General features: G+C 38.4%; 1 pseudogene; it reads left to right on the plus strand.

Moving 5' to 3' along the window:
• Positions 1 to 5389: 5389 nt before the first annotated feature.
• LOC113881257 lies at positions 5390 to 6978 on the plus strand (annotated as a pseudogene).
• The last annotated feature ends 5431 nt before the right edge of the window (positions 6979 to 12409 follow it).

A 12409-nucleotide genomic window follows, 5' to 3' on the forward strand; every position in this document is an offset into this window, starting at 1 on the left:
CTTCCTCACTCAGCTTTCTTAACAGTCCAACTCTCACATCCATACATGACCACTGGAAAAACCATTGGCTTGAACAACAAGGACAGGAGACCCCTGTTGGAGTCTGACTCAAAGGGTCAGTAAAAATGTGTACAAGCTTAGTAATGTCTAAGCTTGTGACTCCTAGACTAGTCCACCAGGCCCCTCTGTCCACGGGATTTAACAGGCAAGAACGCTGGAGTGGGTTGCCATTTTCTCCTCCAGAGGATCTTCCAGACCCAGGATTAGACCTACATCTCTGTCTCCAACACTGGCAGATGGATTATTTTACTGCTGAGCCATCTGGGAATCCCTCAGTAACAATACTACATGTAAAATTTTAAATACATGAGCAGAATGTAGAAAAAGTGATATTGTATGATTCCTGAAGCTTAGGTTGAAAGACCTTGAAGACTTAGCTTTTGTCAAACAACTACTGCCCTGAAACAGCCATTGTGTGCCACTGTAGGTGGCACTGTAGGTGCCACTGGAGAATGAGAGAGAACTGACTGAAAGGCATGTGGGTGAGGGAGCATCTACTCCATTCAGGCTATCAGAGTGCTGCCAAGAAGCATCAGTGGAAGAACCACCCAGGTGAATCCAAGGAAAACTTCAGAAGTATAACCAAATAAACTGTTTTTATTTTAAACTTTCAAGTTGTGGTGTTATGATTTTTAAACTAGTAATTTGGGGATTAAATTTTGTGGTGGTAAGCCACTGATTTTTGACTTAGCTCTGTTTGCCAACATATAGCAACAGATAGCTTACACACAAACAAGGCAGAAAGTGAAAGAAAAACACTGAAAATTTCCTGGAATTCTTCCCCAGAGAGTCCTTGTTGCTGATGAGGGGGTATATACTGTGTGACATGCTGCTAAGCTGCTAAGTCACTTCAGTCATGTACGACTCTGTGCAACCCCATAGATGGCAGCCCACCAGGCTCCACCATCCTGGGGAGTCTCCAGGCAAGAACACTGGAGTGGGTTTCCATTTCCTTCTCCAATGCATGAAAGTGAAAAGTGAAAGTGAAGTCGTTCAGTCATGTCCAACCCTTAGGGACCCCATGGACTGCAGCCTACCAGGCTCTTCCATCCATGGGAGTTTCCAGGCAAGAGTACTGGAGTGGGTTGCCATTGCCTTGACATGAGTGGATCTTAAATATGCTCAAAATTTTCCCATCAAACTCCCTTCTGCTACTATGAATGCCTCTGGTGCTCTCAGGACTGTTATCTGCTACAACTACAGGAAGAGTACATGGCCAGGAATTGCAGAGAAAATGGCCCACTGTGCTGTGGACTTTGGCTCATGGGAAAGAAAACTTGATGAATATGTACATCTTTCCCTGTCCAGTTTACAAATTGCTTGGAAAATGAATCCATGGTGTCCATTAAAAGCTTCAGTGAGATAAAGAAATCACCTGCAATGGGCAGCTTATAAGTTTTCCCTAAAAGTATGAACTAGTTGTTTTTTCACATTTTATTATGAATGAAGAAGGAGGTAAGATGAAAGTAGGAAGAAGAAAAAAGGTAAAGAAAGAATGGAGTAGAAGTACAAGAGGAATAAGAAAGAATATCAGTGGTCAAGAGTCAACCATAACAGTTTCCAATCAAAAGGTAAAAGAATGAAAGCCTGCACTGTGATTATTCCAAGTATAGGTTGGAAGTGAATTTGTTCCCAGCAGTTTCTCCAGAAATCACCAGAAACTATAATGAAAAAGAAAAAATGGTGCTAATATTATTGAATATACTATTTTCCAATCAAATGGAAGTTTTAAAAGCAAGACAATTAAAATTAAACAGAGAAGTACCTTCATAAATATATATTTTAATAAATATATTTATATGAAATATCAAGTAAACCATATTACATATATGTATATATGCATACATACACATTATTCCACTGAACAAGATAAACCTCCATAAAATAATCTTATATCTATGTTTACTGAAATGCTTTGGAATAGTGTTATTGTTCTAAATGCACAAATTAATTGTTTTTAAATTATTTTTATTGTAGTATAGTTGCTTTACAATGTTGTGTTGGTTTTTAACTTAAATAAGTTAAAAGTTTTTCAACATTTCTTTCTTTGCTTTTTCTTTTTTTTTTTTTTTTTAGCAAACTGAAAAAAAATCTGGAAATTAAACCTCACTGTTCTCTGAAGTGGTCCTGATTATAGAGGACACTACTTTTGGAGAAAGCTTTTCCTCAGGGTCATTAATATTTTTTATCATTCTCTTTAAAATGGCCATATAATAAGTAGAGAAAATAGCATTTGTTGCCAACAGTACTGCAAAATGGCAGATTTCAGTTGATGAGAGACAGATCAGGAACAACAAAATTCTACCAAGTTTTGAGTTTCTGGACTCAGGGATTCTCTGAAACCAATTATTCACAAAACAATCTTTAAGGCATTACTCCTAACTTTGTTTTGAATAGCTGCATCCAAATTATCTCAGGAGTGATAGAAAAACAAAGCAAAAACGAAGCTCTGGACAATACTGGTGAGATTTTTCAGTTCTAAAACCAACATTGAAGGTTTATGAAAAAGAGAAAATTTTATCAAATTTCTATATTTTGAATACTTGTAATATAATTGCAAGACAATGTTCTTAGAAACAGGGGGAGAATAAAATTTTTCAGATGATGATAAAATGATGAAATACATGCCAACCAGACTATGAGATGTATACTAATGACATATGAGTAAAAAAAATGCTTGACTTTCAAAAGAAAATGAGGTGTTAGTATGTTTGAAATGTTCAGAATGTGGAGGAAGAAATTCTTTGAGGTAGATCTTAATTCTGGGAGAATGAAGCTTTCCTCCTGGACCTTACAGGATGGACAATGGAGATACAATATCCAGGCTTGATTTTAAATGACTGATTTCCTTTAAATGATAACCAAGTCACATTATTCACAGTTGTCAAAAACTGCTATGATTTGAGGTCTCTTAAACTAAAGGACTCTGAGTAGAGAATAAAATGTTTTGTTTAATTCCAGAGGAAAATCAAAAGGAGAGTGAGAGTGTACATGAATTTTTGGACACCCTAGAGATATCAAACTCTCATATTGAGAGATGTGGTGTAGGAGAAAGAAAATCAAAATTATGCAAATCTGGTTTTAAGATAATGGTGCTGTACCTCTAGATAAATTGCTAAGCTTCATGGGGCTTCTGCTTTCCTTCTTACAAAGTGAGAAAATTTTAAGGGATGTGTTTGAGTCTGAATTGGTTTGTCATTGTATCTATTACAGTTTTTTTTTTTTTTTCATTGATATATAGTTTATTGACAGTGTTGTGTTAGTTTCAGGTATACAGCAAAGTGATTTTGTTATATAGTTCTGAAAAGGATATATTATTTTCCATATAGGTTATTCTTTTCCATATAGCTCCTAGTGCTATACAGTCAGATAAGATCAGATCAGTCGCTCAGTCGTGTCCGACTCTATTACAGTTTTTATCATTATTTCTACTGTAAAAGAGAAGATACACCTGGAATGACTATGCCATCAAGTCTAATATACAGATCAGGAACAACATTGCTACAAAATATACCTTAGAGCACAGAGTTCAGTTGGAATTAACAGATCTTTAAGGGATGTGTCCTCAGGTCTATGAAATTCCTGATGATTACCTAAGACACTGTGTAATCCTATCCTAAACCAGAACTTACGGAATTGTTTATTCATACATCTGTAGCATGGCTTGAAGAACAGCTTGAGAGAGGCTTTAATCAGAGGTATTCCCCATGCCCCTTATTTGTACATATGCTGCAGTGACCTCACTAGAGTGTTTGACATTACACCACTGGAGAGTGATCCATTATAAGTAAATATGAAGGACTAGCAAGATTAAACAATGAGTCATATCTATTTATTTATTGATGCAGTTCCTGGGGAATCATCAAACACTGAGTTTGAAGGTAAGATTTCCCTCCTCTCATTTAAATCAAACACATCTTGATGTGCCTCCAACAGTTTCTTTTAAATTTGATCCCTTTAAGTTTGATATAACAGTCATACAGAGCAACTTTTTGTGTAGGTGGGTTCTTTTACTCTACAATGTGTTTTTGTGAAAATGTATTAGTTGAGTAGCTCTAGTTCGCTCATTATGACTGGAAAATAGTATTTCATTGTGTGACTTTATCACAATGTATCTACCCATCCTACTCTTTTAATGGCATAGATGAACTTATTTGCAAAGCAGAAATAGAGTGACGGATGTAGAGAACAAAGTATGAATACCAACAGGGGATGTAGAGTAGGTTGAATTGGGAGATTGGGCTTGCTATATGAATATTGCTATGAATAAAATTGATAACCAATGATAATCCTCATGTATAGCACAAGGATCTCTAGTCAGTGCTCTGTTGTGGCCTAAATGGGAAGGGAATCCACAAAAGAGGGGAAATGTGTATATGTATGTCTGATTCACTTTGCTGTACAGCAGAAATGAACACAACACTGTAAAGCAACTCTACTCCCTCCATTTCTTTCATTGTTTTCTTTAGTTTCTGCCCCTTTTCAGGTTTTTATGGCTATTCCAAGCTGAAAGAGTTGTTTTTTAATTTCATAGTAGAAATATCTCTTTATGTTATAGATGATAGTGAAATCAAAACTTTCTCATTTTGCAAGTGGGATAACAGAAGCCCCATGAAGCTTAACAATTTATCTAGAAGTACAGACCCAATATCTCAGAATCAGATTTGCATAATTTTGCTTTCCTTTCTACTATATCACATCACTCGTTATTATGAGAGTTTGATATCAAATAGGGGAACAAAAACTCATGTATACAAATATCACAGTTTCTTAAGAAGAAGAACGTGCAACATCATCCAGTCTCAACTATCCAAACACTCATAGAAGTATTCAGACAGGAAAATATGGGTGTGTGTGTGTGTGTGTGTGTGTGTGTGTGTGTGTGTGTGTCAAAAGTAAGATGAACATTTTCAGGATACAGATGTTATCATATTCTCAAACTCAAAAGTTGTTTCAAATTTCAGTTGAGTGTCTTAGACAGATTAGAAAGAAGCAATTTGTTAGAAACAGATGAAAGAATCTTTATGAAACATGAGGGAAGTGAGAGGGTTGGTTAGATGTGTGACTTGGAGGATTTACTTTATCTCTTTGGACTTTGTGTCTAAATCTGAATTAATGAAAGGACTATCATCTTGACATAAGATGATTAAAATATGTAGAACATGTGCACTTACATTTCTTTAGGTATACATGCTAAGCAGTGGTAAGTACCCATTTTTGCATTTTTATTGATTCTGGTTATTTTGAGTTAAAAATAAATGTTGCTGGCCTTTGTAAATTTTATTTTATTTTCTTTCAGGTAATGTAATTGTCTCTTGAGAACTTGACTTGCTAAACTCATTCCATGGAAAAAATGAGCAATGTAACTGCACTTGTTTCCTGGGGTCTTTCTCAGAACATAGAGGTCAAAGAAATGTGTTTTATGGTGTTTTCTTTCTTCTACATGGTCATTCTTCTGGGAAACCTCCTCATCATACTGATGGCTTGTGTGGGCAACCTTTTCAAGTCTCCTATGTATTTCTTTCTCAACTACCTGTCTTTTGTGGATATTTCTTACTCTTTGGTCACAGCTCCTAAGATGATTGTGGACCTGTTAGCCAAAAGGAAAATGATCTCTTACGTGGGGTGCATGTTGCAACTCTTTGGGGTACATTTCTTTGGTTGTACTGAGATCTTCATCCTTACTGTAATGGCCTAGGATCATTATGTGCCTATTTGTAAACCCCTAAGATCATGGCACCTGGTCCCATCACTTCATGGGAAATAGATGGGGAAACAGTGGAAACACTGTCAGACTTTATTTGGGGGGGGTCCAAAATCACTGCAGATGGTGATTGCAGCCATGAAATTAAAAGATGCTTACTCCTTGAAGGAAAGTTATGACCAACCTGGATAGAATATTCAAAAGCAGAGACATTACTTTGCTAACAAAGGTCCATCTAGTCAAGGCTATGGTTTTTCCTGTGGTCATGTATGGATGTGAGAGTTGGACTGTGAAGAAAGCTGAGTGCCGAAGAATTGATGCTTTGAACTGTGGTGTTGGAGAAGACTCTTGAGAGTCTCTTGGACTGCAAGGAGAGCCAAACAGTCCATTCTGAAGGAGATCAGTCCTGAGTGTTCTTTGGAAGGACTGATACTGAAGCTGAAACTCCAGTACTTTGGCCACCTCATGTAAAGAGTTGACTCATTGGAAAAGACTGTGATGCTGGGAGGGATTGGGAGCAGAAGGAGAAGGAGATGACAGAGGATGAGATGGCTGGATGGCATCACTGACTCGATGGACATGAGTTTGAGTGAACTCTGGGAGTTGGTGATGGACAGGGAGACCTGGCGTGCTGCAATTCATGGGGTCGCAAACAGACACGACTGAGTGACTGAACTGAACTGATGGAGGCAGGTGCAATAAAATGCTGCTGGGGACTAGGATAGGTGGGTTCTTACCCTCCATCATCCAAGTGGCTCTGGTAATTCAACTACCCTTTTGTGGACCCAATGAGATTGATCACTACTTTTGCGATGTTCACCCAGTGGTAACAATCACCTGCACAGACACATGTGTTGTTGGTGTTGTTGTGACAGCCAACAGTGGTACCATTGGTCTGGGGAGCTTTGTTACTTTGCTAATCTCCTATACCATCATCCTGGTGTCCCTGAGAAAGCAGTCAGCAGAAGGCAGGCACAAAGCTCTCTCCACCTGTGGCTCCCACATCACTGTAGTCATCATCTTTTTTGGTCCCTGTACTTTCATGTATGCATCCTGATATTACCTTTTCAGAAGATGAGATGGTGGCTGTGTTTTATACCATTATCACCCCCATGTTAAACCCCCTGATTTATACACTGAGAAATGCAGAGGTAAAAAATGCAATGAAGAAATTGTGGGGCAGGAAGGTTTTCTGGAAGGCTAACAGTAAATAGTAAAAAGTGACAATCCAAGGTGGATGATCTCAGAGTTTCTCATCTGCACAGTGAAGACAATAATAATGATCTCACAGGGTGTCTTGATGGGAACAAATGAGAGAATAACACATTCTACAGAAGCCAGTTATTATTTATCATTATGATTATATCTGTTCTAGTATTTCATAATCATAATTTTCTGAAATATCTAGAACAAAGAAATCCTATCAAACTCAGAAATTCAGCATGGTCAGACTTTCCCCTCTTCATTTTTTTTTTTTTTCTTTTTTCAATTTTCTTTAAAGAATGAGAGTTCACTGTGATTGTATTAATACTTAAGGCTATTTTCTATTGTTTAGATGTATGGTTCTTACATAATGAACATTTGATATGTGTATGTTGTTTGAATGAAAGCATTCAGGAAAAATGACCAAAATCTGAGCTAAGGAATTCTGGTACAAATCCTTCAAAACAGCAAAACTAAACCTTGTAAAGTTTGGATGGCAGGGGTTGTGGGTAGAATGTCAAAGAGATAAAACATAGGCTTAGAAAGCAAAAGACCTGTTATCCTCTGGTTTGGGGAAAAAGCTTTCTTTTTCTAGGACTCATTTTCCTTACTCAAACAATAAGTCCATTGGGAAAAACATATTACCCCTAATAACCCTATTTTAACTATAGCATCCCATTTATATGCTTCTGATAACTGACTCTTGTAGTCTGTAGTCAGCTATCACTATTAACGTAAAGTGATTAACAGGAAACACTTAAAGAAACTGAACAGTACCAAAGACATCTGTGATGAATACAAGATTGTGTGTTAATCAAGAGGGTAAATGTAATTTACTGAAATGCATGGTGGGAAACCATATTTCCTCCAATGTTTGAACCAAGCAGCTTTACTGAAAACAGTGAGTCATTTATCACTGCTTCCTTGACTGGCACAATCTGATTTCTAGCTGTGGATTCTAGAGAAAGTCATTCTGGACAAATGAACGTACCTTTCTTAGGTAAACTGATACTTGCCCTAGTAATGCATTCCTCTTCTCTTTACCCTACCTAAGTTTTATTTTTCCACAGCAATAAACCCATCACTGATTATCTCTCTACCATTTATTTTCATTTTTCACAATTCTAATTATTTAAATTACTGTCAATATGTAGGCATGAGATTGTGATTTTGGAGTGTATGTGTGTGTGTGGCACACATATTATTGATACATTAAGCACTGTACACTGTCAGTGCCTTACACAATGATATCAGCTATTGGAGCCCTCATAAAATTAAAGACAATAAATATCAAAAGGCAGCAATACATTCAAAGTTATAATTGTTAAAAGTTATAAGACCCCTTGCCTCTGACTACATGAATCCATGTTATTGCCCCAGTTTGGACATAGACTCACTGGACCTCTATGAACCTGAGTGTTTGCTCAGTTTTAAGATCGTAACTAGGTCAGTGCTCTCTAAACTTGTCTGATCATTTTAATCCTCTTGAGATGTTTTTGAAAAGATGACAATATCTATTCTAATAATTTGTGATTCAGTAGACCAGTGTTCAGTTCAGTTCAGTTCAGTCACTCAGTCTGTTTGCGACCCCAAAGACTGCCACACGCTAGGAGTCCCTGCCCATCACCAACTTCCAGATCTTGCTCAAACTTATGTCCATCAAGTTGGTGATGCCAGCCAACCATCTCCACCAATGTTAGAGGGTATATAAAAAAAATCTGTATTTTCAGCAAGCCATTCTGGTAGTTTTTATACAGGTAGTGGCACATCAAAACTTTGGAAACACTGGGACTAGATGATACTTGATCTTAAAGCACAAAAGCGTCTTTGAATCAATCAATTTCAAAGGGTATATATTGGGTATATACATTGGGTATATATTCCTATCTGTTCTACTATTTAAAAGGAAACTAAACTTGAACTGAATTTAGAAAATTGTGGAATAAATTAATTGCCGGGAGCCGGCATATTGCATATTGAGTGCATAGTGCATATTGCATATTGAGTGCAGCACTTTCCACAGCATCATCTTTCAGGATATGGAATAGCTCAACTGGAATTCTATCACTGCTGGGAGCCAGTGAGGAACTTCGCCCATGACAAAGGTCATGAGGAAGGAGGCTCGGCACACGCAAAGGCGGGATCGAGCTTCAGGAGTCCCCCTGGAAATTCTCGAGCATCTAGCCCCCAAACCAGAGTCTGCCTACTTTCTGCTTTGTGCTTTCACCTACACCTCTGACTTTACGGGGGGCTGTCCCCCACTACCTCTCTGAAAAAAGTTAGCTTACAGCTCCAGTTAATAATTCCTGGGTGTGACAGTGTTTAACCTACAAACTCCTTTGGAAATCCTCTAGCCTGCCTGAATAGGTTTTTCCGGCCACATGTGATTGTTCAGAGCCTCCCAACTGTGAGAGGCAGGAGATGTTCTAAACTGTCTAAACACAGATTCTTTTGAGTAGTTAAAAGATTGATTAGAAATTGTATTGGTGAAGGGATTTTCACTTGTTGGGCCAATGTTTGCTGCTAAGTCTCCATATCCCTTACCTGCTGTGTCCCTGGCAGTGTATTGATTAATATAATTGGTGTAAGTAGTAGCTTTAATGTTTGTAACCTGGGACCCTTGAGTTAATTCTTTTTCTTGTTATAGCCCACCACACCTTTGCTCTGTAGGAATGCAACTTAATCTAATGCTTTTGGAGGGTGGCTCCTGAGCAATCACCTTTAGAGAAAAATAAGTTTTCTGAAGAAAAGGTCTTAAAATGTTAACAGGCCTCCGGGCCAGAAGATGATGCAAATCACCTAAGCTTTTGCATATGATAAGTTTGCAGGAAGAAAGCCTGGCTTGCTGCAAGACTCTACCCCTTCCCCCATTATCCTCTATGCATAACTTAAGGTATAAAAACTGCTTTGAAAAATAAAGTGCGGGCCTTGTTCACTGAAACTTGGTCTCACCATGTCGTTCTTTCTTTTACCTTCTGGCTGAATTATTCAGCCTCTTTTCTCCACTGAATTTCCTCACTGAGCTATCCTCATTCTATTACTCTTTATATCCTTAATTAACGTTTAATTAAGCAATTGTTTCCTGATCTTCGCCTACGCCGTCTCTCCTTCGAATACCCTGGATCAGCCGGGGCTGGTCCCCGGCAATTAATTTGGTTCATGTATGGAGAGGGTAGTGGCACCCCACTCCAGTACTCTTGCTTGGAAAATCCCATGGACGGAGGAGCCTGGTGGGCTGCAGCCCATGGGGTCGCTAAGAGTCGGACACGACTGGGTGACTTCACTTTCACTTTTCACTCTCATGCTTTGGAGAAGGAAATGGCAGCCCGCTCCAGTGTTCTTGCCTGGAGAATCCCAGGGACAGAGAAGCCTGGTGGGCTGCCATCTCTGGGGTCACACAGAGTCGGACACGACTGAAGCGACTTAGCAGCAGCAGCAGCAGTTCATGTATAAATTTCTCCGCAATATTCTTTCCTTTATGTTTCTGCATCAAAGACTTGACTATTGAGAGTTATTTATATTGAAGATCTGAAGTACTGAAGAAGGTACAAACTGACAGATTCAATACTCTCAAAGACCTAGAAACAAAACATATTGATGTAGGAGACAGACGGGCTCCAATTTAGATGTTTACAGCTGGTCTCCTGTTTACATTTCATGGGGTGCAAAGTGGGCTTCAGGCTGAATATATAAATCTTTTGGCATTTTCTGAGACAGTGGATAGGTGGGCTCCAGTTAAGGCATTTACAGCTTCCTGTTTGCCCTGGAAAATGAAAGTAACAACATAAACAGGGTAAATAGCCAATGTTTGTCTCTTGTAAGCATCTTAAGATAATAGTCATGACAAAAGTCAAATAAATAGTCAAGGCAAGGACAAAGAGGGGCAAAACATTGTTGAGTAAAGGATTAAGGGACTTCCCTCCTCTTCTTGAGAAAAAGGAGACATTACACATGTGCAGGAAGGCTTCATCTGTGTCAAAAGCCAAGTGGTAATAGCAGGCTATAATGAGTCTTATCCTTCCCAGAAGCCTTCACTCCGAGATCCTTCTTGACAGGGGGGAGGGGGTGTTTGCTCATCCAGGGAAGGCCCCAGGATAGGTCAAGTGTGGAAAAAGAAATCAGATAATTGGCTAAATGTAGATAAAACTGAAAGAACTGACCTATATAAAGGACTTAAACGCCTCCTTACCACACTCCCCCTCACTCAGAGGGACCCCCCTCACTCAGAGGGACGCCCTCACTCTTTCTCTCTGAGTGTGTCTCGGCCTTGTTTCTGTCTTAGCAAGCAGTTTCTCTATGTACTCTCCCACTTCTTGCTGTGCTACATCTCTAATAATAAACTTTGTATCTTCATTTACAGTTTCTGTCTCCATGATAAAGGAATTTTTCACTGGGGACAGAGATACAGGGAAAAACATCTTTTAGCCTCTAGCCCTAGCTGGTTTGATGGCAAAGATTCCTGGTTTACTGTCAGACTATATGTGTGTGTCTTAGTCACTTAGTTGTGTCCAACTCTTGGCGACCCCATGGACTGTAGCCCACCTGGCTCCTCTGTCCATGGAATTCTGCATGCAAGAATACTGTAGTGGATTTACATGCCCTTCTCCAGGGGATCTTCCCAACTCAGGGATCAAACACTGGTATCCTGCATTGCAAGCAGATTCTTTACCATCTGATCCACCCCAGACAGGCTCCTCAGGTTCAAATCTTAAATATCTAAATTAAGGAAACACCTGAATGTGCCAAAAGAGATTTTAGTTTATGCCCCAGTTGTCAACTGGCTATGCCTATTTCTTAGTCCAATCACCTTTATTTCTCTGTAGAATGAAAACCTGTCTGAGAGAAAAATGAGACAGATTTACCTAGTTTGACTAATGGAAGACACCATCAAAATCCACTATTAACATGATGAGAGTGAGGATTAACAAAATTCATCCCAGGAGCATCCATTTCTTCAGCTATATGCCTTCTTAAGCTCATGACATTTCACAGAATGGGAAATATTCCATGTTGCACATTTACAAAGAACATCAATTTTATATACTCATGATTGTTTAAATAAAGTGATAAATATGGTCACAGAATTGCATTTATAAAAACGCAAAGAATTGCTCATTTTTCAAGACTTTTAATTACCTACAATAAGGTACTAAGTTTTAATTACAATTTCTGCAAGTGTAGTGTAAGTAGAATAATTATATCCAATATATTGTTTTAGATGCAAGATTTGTTAATGTTTAAAAAATTAAAGTATATAACACTTGTAAAACTTTTGGCATTGCTTTTTTGAAATTATTGCAGTGGAAACTTAAAAAAAAAAATTAAAAAGGAAAAGGAAGTGTTTTAAGAAAGCTCTGTGAGAGATTATCTATTTCACTCAAGATTATCTATTTCCTGAAAGAGGTCAGAAAAGCCAACCATGCAGTCTTCACAACTTTCCCT

The sequence above is a fragment of the Bos indicus x Bos taurus genome, chromosome 23 (assembly GCF_003369695.1).
Source record: "Bos indicus x Bos taurus breed Angus x Brahman F1 hybrid chromosome 23, Bos_hybrid_MaternalHap_v2.0, whole genome shotgun sequence".
Classification (NCBI taxonomy): Eukaryota; Metazoa; Chordata; class Mammalia; order Artiodactyla; family Bovidae; genus Bos; species Bos indicus x Bos taurus.